We start from the raw sequence: 18,634 nt of genomic DNA on the forward strand, positions 1-18,634 counted from the left end.
CCAAGAACCCATATTCCAAACCAAGAATATCATCTGATAGGTTTTGGAGCTATCATCAATGCAGTTACTACTATTGTGTTCTTTATGATCAAGGGCACATCTTTCCCCATATGCGTCTAGACTGCGAGGCTATTGCTGGCCTGCCCTGCTTAGAAGAAGCCCTTGATTGTTTCAGAGATGCTGGTCTGCTACAATTTGTGACTGATAAAGAGCACTAGAACAAAGAGTTTCTGCTACAATTCTATGCCACCCTCCACATTCGCGGCTACAACAAGGATCCAAAGATATGGATCCTTGAGTGGATGACAGGCGATGTACACCATGAAGCCAAAGCCCAAGATATAATTGAGCTTACTGCCCTGCCCACTCCTGGTGAACACTATGAACCAGGTTGTCAGCTGCACCAAAATGCTTTGGAGAGCATCTTCCAGAAGCCAGAGCCAAACATGAGCCAAATGTTGAGCATGATGAAGCCACTGCCACAAGACGCTGAATATCCAAAGGAGTCTTTGTTGAAGACCTAGAGTATCTGCCCCACACTATTTATCATATCATCAGGCGAACTCTCTGGCCTGTCAAAGGACATTCTCCTACAGCGAAGCTTGAAGGAGCAATGAAGACATTGGTTTTCTATATCTTCAATGGCATCAGCTTCAATGCTCAAGACTTCTTCATTAGGCAATTGGCTGCATCTGACTCTGATATATTTGGTCTGAAGTTTTATGCTCCATGGGTAATGCGCCTCATCAAGCTTCACTCTGCTATCAACTATCAGCCTTCTGCGCGCAATCATCTCATATTCTTGCCAGAGGTTGATCTATCTGTCGAAGCCATATACCCAGAGCCTGCCAAGGTGTGACGCCCCGAGACCGTTGTGCCAGGTGTCGTCCAGTTATTCGCTGTCGTTGCCATGTCATTTGCTTGTGTGTTGCTTTTCATCATGTCATCATGTGCATTGCATCATCATGTTTTTAAAACTTGCATCCGTCCCGGTCTCCTTGTTCCTTCCGTTGTCCGTTCTGAGCCCAACCACACTTGCACGCGCCCACGGCATGTCCGAAATATTATTTTATAAGTGGCCGGAAAATGTTCTCGGAATGGGATGAGAGTTGACGTGTGGTCTTATTATAGTGTAGATAGACCGCCTGTCAAGTTTCATCGCATTCAGAGTTTGTTTGACGCCCCAACGATTAACTATAGCGGCATTATAGCCGGTCTAACGTCGGACGTTTTCGGTCTCCGGAAACAGATGCCGGGCCCTCTCTCTCTCTTCTCCCCCTCGTAGTCTCGCCACAGCCCACCTAGATGCTCGCTCTTTTGCTATGCCTATGTTGCGATACCTATCACTTGCTTATCATGCCTCCCATATTGTTGAACCAAGCCTCTAACCCACCTTGTCCTAGCAAACCGTTGTTTGGCTATGTTACCGCTTTGCTCAGCCCCTCTTATAGCGTTGTTAGTTGTAGGTGAAGATTGAAGTTTGTTCCTTGTTGGAACATGGAGATGTTGTTCCTTGTTGGAACATGTTTACTTGTTGGGATATCACAATATATCTTATTTATTTAATGCATCTATATACTTGGTAAAGGGTGGAAGGCTCGGCCTTATGCCTGGTGTTTTGTTCCACTCTTGCTGCCCTAGTTTCCGTCATATAGGTGTTATGTTCCCGGATTTTGCATTCCTTACGCAGTTGGGCTATTATGGGAACCCCTTGACAGTTCACCTTGAGTAAAACTCCTCCAGCAATGCCCAACATTGGTTTTACCATTTGCCACCTAGCCTTTTCTTTTCCCTTGGGAGTCGCGCTCCTGAGGGTCATCATTATTTTACCCCCCGGGCCAGTGCTCCTCTGAGTGTTGGTCCAACCTGTCAGCTGCCGGTGGCCACCAGGGGCAACTCTGGGCTGGCCTACCTGTAGCTAAGACAATCTGTGTGTGCCCTGAGAAAGAGATATGTGCAGCTCCTATCGGGATTTGTCGGCACATTCGGGCGGTGTTGCTGGTTTAGTTTTACCCTGTCGAAATGTCTTGTAGAACCGGGATACCGAGTCTGATCGGAATGTCTCGGGAGGAGGTCTATTCCTCCGTTGACCGTGAGAGCTTGTCATGGGCTAAGTTGGGACACCCCTGCAGGGATTTGAACTTTCGAAAGCCCCGCGGTTATGGGCAGACGGGAATTTGTTAATGTCCGGTTGTAGAAAACCTGAAGTTGACCTTAATTAAAATGGATCAACCGCGTGTGTAACCGTGATGGTCTCTTCTCGGCGGGGTCCGGGAAGTGAACACGGTGTTGGAGTTATGCTTGACGTAGGTTGTTCTAGGATCACTTCTTGATCATAGTTTCTCGATTGTGCTTTGCCTTCTCTTCTCGCTCTCTTTTGCGTATGTTAGCCACCATATATGCTAGTCGCTTGCTGCAGCTCCACCTCATACCTTTTACCTTACCCATAAGCTTAAATAGTCTTGATCGTGAGGGTGCGAGATTGCTGAGTCCCCGTGACTCACAGATACTTCCAAAACCAGTTTGCAGGTGTCGTTGAGTCCGTGCAGGTGATGCAACCAAGCTCAGGAGGAGCTCGATGAAGATCTTGTCCTTTGTGTTGTTTCGTTCTAGTTGATCAGTAGTGGAGCCCAGTTGGGGTCGATCGGGGACCTTGTCGCATTTGGGGTTCTTCTTTTATTTTGGTTCCGTAGTCGGACCTTGATTGTATTTGGATGATGTAATGCTTTATTCATGTAATTGTGTGAAGTGGCGATTGTAAGCCAACTATGTATCTCTTTCCCTTATGTATTACATGGGTTGTGTGATGATTACCTCACTTGCGACATTGCTTTCAATGTGGTTATGCCTCTAAGTCGTGCTTCGACACGTGGGAGATATAGCCGCATCGAGGGCGTTACACAAGGAGCCAATTTATCTTCACAACGTCGATCGTCAAAGTTTCACTCAACCCATTGAAGGAGTTCTTGCTGCAACTCGTGTTTATCCTTTGGCTGGAAATACATGTGCCCCTCGTGCCCATACTGAAGCCACTGAAAGCACAATTGCCCAAAGGCCTCAAAGCGATCTCGTGTTCTTAATGACCGAGAGCTTCTCGTCGCCCCGCATCAAAAACAGGATAAGCATCATGACTGGCTCAAGCGTCAGCTGCATAGTCTCTTGGTGGATGTCAATCGCATTCGCAACCTTGCCACCAAGAATGCATTTGTCACTCATGAAACCTGTCGGCGGTCGTGGAAGAGTCTGACATTGTTGAGCTCTGAAGATGATCTCCAACAAGATGGCTTTGCTGAGAGATTCAAGTTTGATTCCACTCCTCCCAGGAATGCTCACCTGCGTCGGACTCCCTCACTTGAAGACTCTGACTATTCCTCCTCAGATGCAACTGTTAATGCCAGAGTCATTGATGACCAAGATGATGCTACTTCACCACCTCCAACTTCGGCGCGTACCGACACTGCACCAAGTTCTTCTGCACCACCAAACCTCAACAACGACCCTGCTGCTTCACCTACTCCTCATGGGAATGAGTAGAGGCTCTATGTCTTCAAACCTTTTTGGTCCTTACTAACAAAAGGGGGAGAAGCATATGAGTTGATAGTCTTCAAGCGGGTCCATATGGGTGGTTGCTATACTTTTGCCAAGTGCTTACAACTCTCGCTTTTGATACATTTGGTTCTTTTGAGTTGTAACACTTAAACTTGATGGTCGTCTACTACCTTTTTGTCAACTATGTGATGCGATGATAAATTCTGCGTGTGCGACGATAAATTCCGCACAAAGTCATTTTGCACACGTCCATTTATCATTATGCATGTCATTATCTTCGTTATATCTTCTCATGCATGATGAATTGTCTTCATAAGTTGAAGAGGATCTCCACAAGTACAACCTGCCATGTGCATTTGCATTCGAAAGCAAAATACTTATATGCACATCTTCAGGGGGCCTTTTGCTACTTATGAAGACAATACCTCAATCCTTTACAATTTCACATACTTTTATCCTCGTTGAAAACTTCAACCAGTTTGTCATCAATCACCAAAAGGGGGGAGATTGTAAGTGCATCTAGTGCCACCCCTAGTTGGTTTTGGAGTGTTGACGACAAACCTGGTTGAGGGACTAATGTGTTTGTGAGAATTGCAGGATAACACAGGTAGTAGTCCCTCATTGATCCGGTTTACCTACCGGAGATGACCCCTAAAAATGTGTGAAGACATTGAAGATAATGGTGGTATGTGAAGATATTCACATTGAAGACTATGACATGAGAAGACATCGCATGAAGTCTTTGGAGAGCAAAGACATAGTTGTTTCGTAGTTTCATTTTCTTCTTTGTTGAGTCATAGGAACCACCATACTGTTAAGTGGGGTCCAAGTGAACAAAGTCAGAGTGACTAAAGTGATGCTCAACCAAATCATATGTCTTCGAGCGAAGACAATGAGAGCAAATCTTATCCAGAGCTGGATGAGTCAGCTTTACTTGTAGCCCAAGTCAAGCTGCCGCGTGTGTTTGAAATTTGACCGTTGGAACACATGTCAAGTTCCTTAGTGACCCAGGGTCATTTCGGACAAATCAGGTCAGGTTGCCTAGTGTCTATAAATAGCCCACCCCCTACACCATAAATTGGTGGCTGCTCAGAGTTAGTGCATGGCTTTTGTCGTTTGAGAGCAACCCACCTCCGAAGCCTTTGAGAGAGAGAGAGAGATCCTTCCGAGGACAAAGCCCAAAACACCCAGAGCCCAAAGAGTGTTTGGCATCACTGAAGTCTTCCTGTCCGCGTGACCTGAAGACTTGTTACACTTGAGGACTGTGAATCCTCTAGCCGGTTAGGCGTCACGTTCTGAGCATCCAAGAGTCATTGTGGATCGCCGGTGAACGAAGTCTGTGAAGGTTTGGAAGTCTACCTTGAAGACTTACCTGAGTGATTGTGCGAGGACTAAGTGTCCTTAGCTCAAGGGGAATAAGGTGAAGACACGATCTTCTGAGTTAAATCTCAGCCTCCCTAACCAGATGTACAGTTGTCACGGCAACTGGAACTGGTCCAACAAATCCTTGTCCTCACCAAGCGACTGGTTCTATCTTCTCCCTCTCTTTATTTACAGTTTGTCTTCGTGAAGTCATTACCTGCCTGTGTTACCTGGTTGACTTCACTGTGTGACTTCTATTGTTGTTTGGCTTCATACCATCTTCCATCCTGATCATCACTACCTAGCTGCTATTAGTCTTCATGCTTTCACTTCATTGAATACTTGACTATGGCTTGCCTAGTGTAGTCTACCTTCTGCTACATGTCAATAGGTTCATTTCTACTATTTGTCTTCGAAACTCCCATGTTTTGAAGACGTTCATAAAAATCGCCTATTCACCCCCCCCCCTCTAGTCAATCACTAGCACTTTCAATTTCCCTCAGTTTTTGAGAACCAAGGTATCAATCCAGTAGGAGACTACACGCAAGTCCCTCATACCTACACAAACAAATAAGAACCTCGCAACCAACACGATAAAGGGGTTGTCAATCCTTCATGGTCACTTACGAGAGTGAGATCTGATAGAGATAATACTGATAAGATAAATATTTTTGGTATTTTTATGATATAGATTGAAAGTAAAGATTGCAAAATAAACGGTGCCAGAAATAACTTATTGACGGGAGATTAATATAATGGAGAATAGACCCGGGGGCCATAGGTTTCACTAGTGGATTCTCTCAAGATAGCATAAGTATTACGGTGGGTGAACAAATTACTGTCGAGCAATTGATAGAAAAGCGAATAATTATGAGAATATCTAGGCATGATCATGTATATAGGCATCACGTCCGTGACAAGTAGACCGACTCCTGCCTTCATATACTACTATTACTCCACACATCGACCGCTATCCAGCATGCATCTAGAGTATTAAGTTCATAAGAACAGAGTAACGCATTAGGTAAGATGACATGATGTAGAGGGATAAACTCAAGTAGTATGATATAAACCCCATCTTTTTTATCCTCGATGGCAACAATACAATACGTGTCGTTTCCCTTTCTTTCACTGGGATCGAGCACCGCAAGATTGAACCCAAAGCTAAGCACTTCTCCCATTGCAAGAAAGATCAATCTAGTAGGCCAAACCAAACTGATAATTTGAAGAGACTTGCAAAGATAACCAATCATACATAAATGATTTCAAAGAAGAATCAAATATTGTTCAAAGATAGACTTGATCATAAACCCACAATTCATCGGATCTCGGCAAACACACCGCAAAAAGAGTTACATCGAATAGATCTCCAAGAAGATCGAGGAGAACTTTGTATTGAGATTCAAAGAGAGAGAATAAGCCATCTACCTAATAGCTATGGACCCGAAGGTCTGAAGTAAACTACTCACACATCATCGGGGGGGCCATGGAGTTGATGTAGAGGCCCTTCGTGATCGATGCCCCCTCCGGCGGAGCTCCGGAAAAGGCCCCAAGATGGGATCTCTTGGGTACAGAAGGTTGTGGCGGTGGAAATAGGGTTTCGTGGTGCTCCTGGATGTTTTCGGGGTATATGAACATATATAGGAAAAAGAAGTAGGTCGGTGGAGCCACGAGGGGAGAGGGTGCGCCCAGGGGGTAGGCACGCCCCCTGCCACGTGGCCTCCTCGTTGGTTGCTTGACGTCCACTCCAAGTCCCCTGGATCACGTTTGTTCCAAAAGTAACTCTCCCGAAGGTTTTATTCCGTTTGGATTCTGTTTGATATTCCTTTTCTGCGAAACACTGAAATAGGCAAAAAAATAGCAATTTGCACTGGGCCTTGGGTTAGTAGGTTAGTCCCAAAAATAATATAAAAGTGCAAAGTAAAGCCCATGAACATCCAAAACAGATAATATAATAGCATGGAACAATAAAAATTATAGATACATTGGAGACGTATCAATAGCAATACTAGGTTCAACTTTAATTTGCTCAGAGGGTGTAGGTGTTCTAGTATTACTCTTACAAACCACAGTTGAAGCTTTAGCATGATCCTTTATTCTAGTAGGGAAAGGTGGTTTCTCAATATAAGCAGTAGGAACAACAGGATCAACATTATAAGTGATAGTATTTTCTTCAACTTTAATAGGTGCAACTACTTTTACTTCAATGGGAGGATTCTATTTAAACCACTTCTCCTTAGGGAGATCAACATGAGTAGCAAAAGATTCACAGAAAGAAGCTACTATCTCAGAGTCAGGTCCATATTTAGTGCTAAATTCACGAAAGGCATCGGTATCCATAAAAGATTTAACACAATCAAACTTTGGGGTTATACCTGACTCCTTACCTTCGTCGAGATCCCAATTTTCAGAGTTGCATTTAATTCTTTCCAATAAGTGCCATTTGAATTCAATAGTCTTCATCATAAAAAATCAGTACAAGAAGTATCGAGCATGGAACGATTATTGAGAGAAAGCCGAGCATAAAATTTTTGAATAATAATTTCTCTTGAGAGCTCATGATTGGCGCATGAATATAACATTGACTTAAGCCTCCCCAAAGCTTGAGAGATGCTTTCTCCTTCGCGAGGCCAAAAATTATATATATAATTACGATCACGATGAACAAGATGCATAAAGATAAAACTTCTGATGAAATTCCAATTTCAATCGGTGGTAGTTCCATGATCCCATATCATCACATAGCCTAAACCATCTCAATGCCTTTCCCTTCAAAGATAAAGGGAAGGCCTTCTTCTTGATAACTTCCTTGGGCATACCTGCAAGCTTAAATAATCCACAAACTTCATCCACATAGATCAGGTGCAAATCGGGATGTAATGTTCCATCACCTGTGAAAGGATTAGCTAGCAGTTTCTCTATCATACCCGAAGGAATTTCAAAGTAAACATTTTCAGTAGGTTCGGTAGGTTGAGGAGCAACTCTTTGCTCTACTGGTCGGGGTGAAGATACCCCGAACAAGCCCCTCAAAGGATTATGTTCCATAGTAACAAGTGACAGTAAATTTCAGCATACATATAAATTTTTCCTTACCAAATTCCACCTACCAAAGGCGCTTCACTCCCCGGCAACGGCGCCAGAAAAGAGTCTTGATGACCCACAAGTATATGTGATCTATCGTAGTTCTTTCGATAAGTAAGAGTGTCGAACCAAACGAGGAGCAGAAGGAAATGATAAGCAGTTTTCAGTAAGGTATTCTCCACAAGCACTGAAATTATCGGTAACAGATAGTTTTGTGATAAGGTAATTTGTAACGGGTAACAAGTAATAAAAGCAAATAAGGTGTAGAAAGATGGACCAATCGTTTTTGTAGCAAAGGACAAGCCTGGACAAAATCTTATATAAAGGAAAGCGCTCCCGAGGACACATTGGAATTATCGTCAAGCTAGTTTTCATCATGTTCATATGATTCACGTTCGGTACTTTGATAATTTGATATGTGGGTGGACCGGCGCTTGGGTACCGCCCTTCCTTGGACAAGCATCCCACTTATGATTAATCCCTATTGCAAGCATCCGCAACTACAAAAGAAGTATTAAGGTAAACCTAACCATAGCATGAAACATATGGATCCAAATCATCCCCTTACGAAGCAACTCATAAACTAGGGTTTAAGCTTCTGTCACTCTAGCAACCCATCATCTACTTATTGCTTCCCAATGCCTCCCCCTAGGCCCAAACAATGGTGAAGTGTCATGTAGTCGACGTTCACATGACACCACTAGAGGAAAGACAACATACATCTCATCAAAATTTCGAACGAATACCAAATTCACATGACTACTTATAGCAAGACTTCTCCCATTTCCTCAGGAACAAACGTAACTACTCACAAATCATATTCATGTTCATAATCAGAGGGGTATCAATATGCATAAACGATCTGAACATATGATCTTCCACTGAATAAACCAACTAGCATCAACTACAAGGAGTAATCAACACTACTAGCAACCCACAGGTTCCAATCTGAGGTTTTGAGACAAAGATTGGATACAAGAGATGAACTAGGGTTTGAGATGAGATGGTGCTGGTGAAGATGTTGATGGAGATTGACCCCCTCCCGATGAGAGGATCAATGGTGATGACGATGGTGATGATTTCCCCCTCCCGGAGGGAAGTTTCCCCGGCAGAACAGCTCCGCCGGAGCCCTAGATTGGTTCCGCCAAGATTCCGCCTCGTGGCGGCGGAGTTTCGTCCCGTGAGCTTGCTTATGATTTTTTCCCGGACGAAAGACCTCATATAGCAGAAGATGGGCACCAGAGGGCTGCCAGGGGGCCCACGAGGCAGGGGGCGCGCCCCCCACCCTCGTAGATGGTGGGTGGCCCCCCTCTGGTACTTCCTTCGCCCAATATTTTTTATATATTCCGAAACGTGCTCCCGTGAAGTTTCAGGACTTTTGGAGATGTGTAGAATAGGTCTCTAATATTTTCTCCTTTTCCAGCCCAGAATTCCGGCTGTCGGCATTCTCCCTCTTCATGTAAACCTTGTAAAATAAGAGAGAATAGGCATAAGTATTGTGATAACAGCCCATAATGCAATAAATATCGATATAAAAGCATGATGCAAAATTGACGTATCAGATCCCAACAGCTCTATGTTTTGTGGGCGATGGGATCTTTAGGGGGTGGGAGATTGCTTTCTAGGGTCCCATGTAAACAGGGGTTCAAGAGCTAGGGTTTGTCGCACAAATGAGGAAATTTTATCCCAAACCGTTCAATGGCACGTCATCATGATGTTTATAGCCCAGTTAGCCTCATTATAGTCAAAACCACTATCGATATGACGCAAACCACTCAAGGGCTAAATCGGATTTATTAACTTTAGGGTCCAAATCACATGGTTTTTGACTGGGTATGACTATTGAAGTGGATTTGAGGGTGGAAAGTATATTTTCCTCTTTTTTGCCCCCAAAACTATCAAACTCTTTTTTGGAAGAAATGATTTTTCAGTGGGGTTGTAAATGCATCTAGTGCCACCCCTAGTTGGTTTTGGAGTATTGACAACAAATATGGTTGAGGGACTAATGTGTTTGTGAGAATTGCAGGATAACACAGGTAGTAGTCCCTCATTGATTCGATTTACCTACCAGAGATGACCCCTAAAAATGTATGAAGACATTGAATACAATGGTGGTTCGTGAAGACATTGACGTTGAAGATAATGACGATGAAGACATTCACTTGAAGACTATGGAGTGCGAAGACATAGTTGTTTCGTAGTTTCATTTTCTTCTTTGTTGAGTCATAGGAACCACCGTACTGTTAAGTGGGGTCCAAGTGAACAAAGTCAGATGACTGAAGTGATGCTCAACCAAAATCCTATGTCTTCGAGCGAAGACAATGAGAGCAAATCTTATCCAGAGTTGGATAAGTCAGCTTTGCTTGTAGCCCAAGGCAAGCTGCCGCGTGTGTATGAAATCCGACCGTTGGACACGTGTTGGTTCCATAGTGGCCCAAGGTCATTTCGGACATATCATGTCGGGTTGCCTCCTGGCTATAAATAGCCCACCCCCTACACCATAAATTGGTGGCTGCTCAGAGTTAGTGCATGACTTTTATCGTTTGAGACCAACCCACCTCTGAAGTCTTTGAGAGAGAGATCCTTGCGAGGACAAAGCCCAGAACACACAGAGCCAAAGAGTGTTAGGCATGACTGAAGTCTTTCTGTCCGTGTGACCTGAAGACTTGTTACACTCGAGGACTGTGCATCCTCCAGCCGGTTAGGCGTCACGTTTTGAGGATCCAAGAGTCATTGTGGATCGCTGGTGAACGAAGTCTGTGAAGGTTTGGAAGTCTACCTTGGAGACTTATCAGAGTGATTGGGCGAGGACTGGGTGTCCTTAGCTCAAGGGGAATAAGGTGAAGACACTGTCTTCTGAGTTCAATCTCAGCCTCCCTAACCAAACGTACAGTTGTCACAACAACTGGAACTGGTATACCAAATCATTGTCTTCATCAAGCTACTGGTTCTATCCCCTGCCTTCTTTATATTTCAGTTTGTCTTCATGAAGTCATTGTTTGCTTGCATGGTTTGTTTGACTTCACTGTGTGAAGACTAATACATGTTTGGCTTCATACTGTCTTCCATTTCGATCCGCATTACCTAGCTACTATTAGTCTTCGCGCTTTCTCTATATTGCTTACTTGACTATCGCATGTCTAGTGTAGTTCATCTTCCATTGTATCATATAGGCTCAATTACTTGTTTGTCTCAAAGACCTCGTGTTTTGAAGACTTTCTTAAAAATCGCCTATTCACCCCCCTCTAGTCGATAACTAGCACTTTTAGGGGTGACGCATGGGCCCATTCATTCATGGACTAAGCCACTTTGCAGAGTTCAGCGCTCCACTTCAGTTAGTTTCTAGTGTGTTTTTCTAAAATTAACAGTATGCTCTTGTTTCAACATAAAAAATAAGAATATAGTTTCGGAAAACATGAACAGAAATTATGGGAAAATGTAAGCATTTTTCAAAACATGTTTATGATTTTGATAAAGATATGTGTGAACATTTTTTGGGGGAAAACACAATCATTTTTAGAGAAATGTGAACATATTTTAAATTTGTGATTGTTTTTCTAAAACATGAACATTTTTGTAGAATCGTCCTTTTTGAAATTCCATTTTTATAAATTATCTTTTCTAAAAAAATCAAACAGTTTTTGTAATTTGTGATAAATAAAACAATAGAAAAAAGACCATACCGAAACCTTTATAAAGGTTCCAAAACCAGATTCCGACAGGCCTATAATTGGCTTTTCCCACCTATAGGTGGCTCTGTGCGAAATGTCGATACCTTGTGGCACGAAGCGATAAATAGAAATCACCTTTTTATACTCAGTTTTTCAATTGAGATTATGTAACACCCCGGATGTAACTTTCCCAATTTGTACTCCAACTCTTGCCGTTTCCGGCGTTAAGTTATATTTATTTCTCGGGTTCGGGTCTTTGTCTCCGTGTGTTGTTGTCTTTGTCATGCATCTCATATCATGTCATCATGTGCATTGCATTTCCATACGTGTTCATCTCATGCATTCAAGCATTTTCCCCGTTGTCCGTTTTGCATTCCAGCGCTTCGTTCTCCTCCGGTGGTCATTTCTAGCTTTCTTTCGTGTGTGGGGTTTAAACATTTCCGGATTGGACCGAGACTTGCCAAGCGTCCTTGGTTTACTACCGGTAGACCGCCTGTCAAGTTTTGTATCATTTGGACTTCATTTGATACTCCAACGGTTAACCGAGGGACCGAAAAGGCCTCGTGTGTGTTGCAGCCCAACACCCCTTCAATTTGGCCCAAAACCCACCAAACTCTGCTCCATCTCCTAGAGCGTTCGATCATGATCGCGTGGCCGAAAACCGCACCTCATTTGGACTCTCCTAGCTCCACTTATGCCTATAAATAGGACCCCCGATTTTCGGATCTCTCCCTCTCCCCGAAACCCTAAAATTCCCTCGCGCCGGCCGGACGTGTCTGACCCGGCCGGACGAAATCGCCGCCGCCGCCTCAGCCTACCAGACGCCGCCACGTGGCGCCGCCACCTACCTCCGCCGCCGGGCCCGAAGGCCCAGATCCGGCCCCCGACTCCGCCACCGCGGGCCACTCCCTCCGCCGCCTCCTCGCCCGCAGGCCGCCGCCACCGCGCCCGGCTGCCGCCGCCGCCCCGCCGTTGCTGCCGGCCGCCGCCGCCAACGCCACACCCCGCCGCCGCCGACGCCAAGCTCCGCCACCTCGCCGGCTAGGCGCGCCGCCACCGCCCGGTGCCGACGACCGCGCCCCGGCGCCCCCGTCGTCTCACCGGCCTCGGATCCGGCCGCCCCCTCCAACGCCGGTCACCGCGGCCATCGTTTCCGGCCACCTCGACCTCGGGCGCTACAGTGTTCTCCGACGACCTCGTAATCCGTGCGGATCTCAGATCTGAAAATAAACCCTAGGGTTGACTTTTTCCCCTCTCCCTCTAATTTTTGTACAAACTTTGACCTGCCGTATCTCCGCATCCGTAGCTCCGTTTTGGACATATAGTATATCAAAATGTTCGTCTAGACGAGTACATCATTTATTCCATTGCATCATTTTTATTTGAGCTCATCTTGATGCCCAAAATGCTGTTAGAAGGAGGCTTCGTGAGTTAATTGTCAGATCTGCTAGTTCATCTTAGACTTTTGTCATTTTTGCCATGATTGTTGTGTGCATGATATGCCTGTGAGTCCTTCATATGTTTTGTTAAGGATTTTGTCTTCTTTCCAGAGGTGCAACCCATGCATTTTTAGGATGTGTGTGGTGACTTGTGCAAGCTTGCAAAGTGAGGCACCCGGGAAATCTGTTTTCAGGGACTTAGTAGTTTTCACGAAGTCTGGGATTATTTAGTTCATGATGCCATATGTTCAGCTTGTTTCCTAGTGATACGTGCCTCTTTTGAGGATGATCAGTAAAGGAATTTTGTTAATCATGTTATGCTCTATCCATCCATGTCTTTACTTGCAATTATGGAGCACCCTAGCTTGAGTCAATCGAGCTCTACTTTTGCTTCGTGATGAATCTGGGCAGATCGTCAACTTGTTTGCGATTTTGCCGATGCTATTGTAGTTGATCCGTGCATGCTATGCCATTGTTCTTGCCATGTATAGCTTGTATTTTGTGCCTTCTTAAAGGATGTATGATTTTCTTGCCATGAATTGCACCGTGGTGAGTGCATCGAGCTCGTAAACATGCCTTCGTGAGTTATGTTTCAGCATGTCTCAGTTTTCACTAAGTCTGAAAACTGATTGTCTTTTAGCTATGTTCGTGTGCTTATTAGTATATTTTGTGAACCCTTTTGGCCCCAGGTCACTTTGGGTATTTTGTTAAGCTTGTTGAGTAGATCCATGCCATGTTCTTACTTGTCTTAGTCAGGTCATGTATCATGTTGTTTTGCTGCTCCGAAGAGGGCTTCGTGATCTGAAATTTCAGACAAGTGTTTTGCAAGCTGTTATGCATTTGCGTTTTTGCCATGCTTGTTTGAACCTCATAATGAATTAATTGGCCGTGGCTCAGTGCTAGTCTTTTGTTAAGCATCTTGTGTGAATCCCTGCCATGTATTTTGTTGTCATGTTTGGTGGCTGTAGCATGTTCATCTCATTGCATTTAGATGCCTACTTGCTGTAAATCGCAGACCGGTGTCATTCTTAAAACGCTTGCCATTTCCAAACCGTAACTCCGATTCCGGCGTTCTTTATATCGTTTTCAAGCGATTTCATCTCATCTTTCCAGTGGCACACTTGGAATTCCAAGTTGAGGCCAGGTTCATGCTTTTTCCTGTCATATCTTGCATTTTGCATCCCGCATCGCATCCCGCATAGCATATTTTCATTTCATCATATTGCTTGGTCTTGCACGTGGTTGATTGTATCCTTGTTGCTTATTTGTCTTGTTTGGATAGAGCCGGGAGACGAGTTCGCTACCGAGGAGCCCGTTGAGTTTGCTTGTGAGGATCCAGTCAACTCTGACAACTGTGCAGGCAAGATGATCATACCCTCGAAATAACTACTATCTTTGCTATGCTAGTTTGCTCGCTCTTGCTATGCCAATGCTACGATGCCTATCTTTTGCTTGTCAGCCTCCCAATTGCCATGTCAAACCTCTAACCCACCATGTCCTAGCAAACCGTTGATTGGCTATGTTACCGCTTTGCTCAGCCCCTCTTATAGCGTTGCTAGTTGCAGGTGAAGATTGGAGCCGTTCCTTGTTGGAACATTTATTTACTTGTTGGGATATCATTATATTGCTATGTTATATTAATGCATCTATATACTTGGTAAAGGGTGGAAGGCTCGGCCTCTCGCCTAGTGTTTTGTTCCACTCTTGCCGCCCTAGTTTTCCGTCATATCGGTGTTATGTTCCCGGATTTTGCGTTCCTTACGCGGTTGGGTTATAATGGGAACCCCTTAATATTTCGCCTTGATTAAAGCTTTTCTAGCAATGCCCAACCTTGGTTTTACCATTTGCCACCTAGCCTTTTCTTTCCCTTGGGTTCTGCAGACTCAAGGGTCATCTTATTTTAACCCCCCCCCCCCCGGGCCAGTGCTCCTCTGAGTGTTGGTCCACCTGTCAGCTGCCGGTGGCCACCAGGGGCAACTCTGGGCTGGCCTACCCGTACCTAAGACAATCTGAGTGTGCCCTGAGAAAGAGATATGTGCAGCTCCTATCGGGATTTGTCGGCACATTCGGGCGGTGTTGTTGGTCTTGTTTTAACCTGTCGAAGTGTCTTGAGTTACCGAGATACCGAGTCTGATCGGAACGTCTTGGGAGGAGGTCTATTCCTTCGTTGACCGTGAGAGCTTGTCATGGGCTAAGTTGGGACTCCCCTGCAGGGATTGAACTTTCGAAAGCCGTGCCCGCGGTTATGGGCAGATGGGAATTTGTTAATGTCCGATTGTAGATAACTTAAACATAAACTTAATTAAAATGAATCAACCGTGTGTGTTACCGTGATGGCCCCTTTCCGGCGGAGTCCGGGAAGTGGACACGGTGTTGGAGTTATGCTTGCGCAGGTTGTTCTTCTAGATTCTCGCTCGCGCTTTGCCTCCTCTTCTCGCTCTCTTTTGCGTATAAGTTAGCCATCACATATGCTAGTCGCTTGCTGCAGCTCCACATATATATTTGCCTATCCTTCCTATAAGCTTAAATAGTCTTGATCGCGAGGGTGCGAGATTGCTGAGTCCCTGTGGCTCACAGATATTATAACTCCAGATGCAGGTCCAGGTGTTTCCGCTCCAGTTGACGAGTACGAGCTCAAGTGGGAGTTCGACGAGGACTCTCAGCGTTACTACGTGTCTTTTCCTGATGATCAGTAGTGGTGCCTAGTTGGGGTTCGATTCAGGGCCTTGTCGCATGTTGGGTTCTTTTCTAATTTTTTTGGCGCCGTAGTCAGACCATGAGTGTTTGAATGATGGATGTTATTTATGTACTCTGATGTGACGTGGCGAGTGTAAGCCAACTATGTTCTCCCCTTTATTATTCATATTACATGGGATGTTGTGAAGATTGCCTAACTTGCGACATATGCCTTCAATGCGATTATGTCTCTAAGTCGTGCCTCGACACGTGGGAGCTATAGTCGCATCGAGGGTGTTACAGATTATCTATTGAGTAGGTCTTTGTTACATCATCAGTAAATCCACTAAAGGCTGTTGCAAGTCCCATTTTTAAAAATAATAATAAATGAAGGTTTTACCTCATGTTGCCAAAGCAGGGATGGTTGAGGCCTTAGGTTGGTCGTAAGTGGTAGTATCATAGTTAGTATTATGCATGCCAACTACGCAATTTTGATGAATTGCCATAGACTTAAATGAAGATAGAGAGGATTGAGTATTATATCATGATACTGTATCATAACAAATGCTATGCTACTATGGGTCATGCATGACAACAAAATAAAGTACTACGTGATACTAATATATGATACTATGCATTAGAGAGACAATATCATACACTAGTATCATATGCATGATACTAGTATATGATACTCCTCATTACAACCAGGCTTAGCGATGCAACATGATCTACTCAATCTCTTCAAGTTGGGTGCCACAATCGTGCAAGCCAAGTAAGACTCTTTAGAGGGGGGGTTTCCCCACAATTGACTCTTTGGAATTTTTTTGAACTTATGGCACACTTTATTCAATCAAATCAAATAGCTGTTACATCACTAACAATTTCAGCTAGGATAATTTGTGGAGGATTACCCTCCCAAGAAATTACAGAATTAGAATCATAGGAACTCCTAGCGAGTTTGTGTGCCACCTTGTTTCCTTCCCTTGGATAGTGAGAGTAGAAGACCGAATCGATACTTTGAGCTAAATGAAAACACTCGTTCAGAGAGTAACAAAATAAGGACTCACGATATCAACTTCCCCCTTGCATGCCTGGATAATCTCAAGACAATCAGATTCGAAGATTACATTTGAGCATCCCCACTGGTCCGCTAACTCCATACCATTCTTCAACGCCAAAGCTCACGCTACAGCGGCATCAAGCACACGCGTAAAGAGAGTTGTCGACCCAGTAAGAGCCTTACCCAAGTGGTTTTGAAGAACCGTTATTGTGGCTCCGCTTCCATCTTCCATGAAGCATGCATCCACGGTCACTTTATAAAGATTTTGAGTAGGTTTAGACCATTTAACATCAGAAACACTGGTCGCACTCCTAGAGCCAGCATAATTGGCCGTTATCGCATGTATGGCCAGTGTTGTTTTGGAAGGAATGGCCAAACCTTCGCCCTTCACAGCTTCCCTTCTCTGCCATCAGATGTACCAAGCTCCAACCAGATAGACTCTTGGAAGCCAAGATGTTGCGGTGTGGTTGAATTACGCCTTTTATCTGTGAGGATATTCCCAAGCACGACACTACCAGATCCGTTAGAAACAAGGGCTTGGGCAATTGTTTCCTGAAGACCCTAAGCTTTTCACACTTCTTTAGCTCGAACACATGTAAACATGAGGTGTCGCAAGTCTTTAGCTCCCCCTTACAAACAGGACATTGTCCAGATACCGGCATATGACGATTCGCAAGGACTGACATACCCGGTATCATCGCATTTAAAACCTTTCAACCAAAGATCTTTATTTTAATGCATGTACGGAGAATATAGCCTTTTCTAAAAAAAGAATTGCCAATCCAATTATCATCTGTCATGGCAGAGAGACAACAGAAATAACAAAAAATTACAACCAGGTCCATATCAACAGACCCTGGTGAAGGCCTGTCGTCATCATTTCTCTCTCATCGGAGCAGGACAAACTTTATTGTAGTAAAGAATGAGGAATTCGGAGAGCGGACGTCCTGAACGCAGCGACATCTGCTCGCTGCAATCTGACCACGTTAATTGGCATTACGAGTGAAATACCATCGTAGGTCTGCAGGGCGACTGACTTGTCAGATGAAGCTAGTCCACAAAAAGGTTGACACGGTCTGAGATATTCCAATTATTTATTGTGGCGGGTGGTTGGTGGTTGGCCATGATTTGCCCCTTGCATGCCCGCGTGCTGTCCTTGGCTATGCCTCGTACGCGTTTTTCAGGATCGGCCTCGTACACTCACGCGTACATCGGTGTACTGCTAACGAAAGATCAGGGCTTCATGTTGAATTAATAGTTCTTACACGGTAGATCTCTAATTTTATTCAGTAGCGGTCGGACTCGGCTTGACGAGTAGCACGACGAGAGTGAACAGGCATAGCATTAGTGTGTTCTTGTGCCTGCGTATGTTCTACAGTGTTTTTTGTTGTTGCATAGAATATGTTCTACAGTGATGCCCACTCATGTAATGAAGAACGCGTTTGATCCTACCAAAGCCAAAAATCACATGGTCCGTGGTTCTGCACGTCCAAAACAAACAAGCAAAACAGTTGTTGTCAAACATAAAATGCAGTCGCATGGCCAATGGACATGTGCATGTTAAATGAGGAAGCAAGAAATTACGTTATGCACTGTCGCAATGGCACTCAACTATGGTATCTGTGTTCATACTGCCAGAAACGAAAAGGCCCATGCCAGGGGCAACGGTCAGCTCAATACTGACATTTGGAGCATGTACTTGCCTTTGTGTCATACCGCCAGCATGTTCACCTCTAATACTACATAAATACTCTGCAAAACGATGTCCTACACCCATATACTCTAACTAGCAGCCT

The sequence above is a fragment of the Triticum urartu genome, chromosome 7A, assembly GCF_056163025.1.
Source record: "Triticum urartu cultivar PI428250 chromosome 7A, HENAU_Tu73, whole genome shotgun sequence".
Lineage (NCBI taxonomy): Eukaryota > Viridiplantae > Streptophyta > Magnoliopsida > Poales > Poaceae > Triticum > Triticum urartu.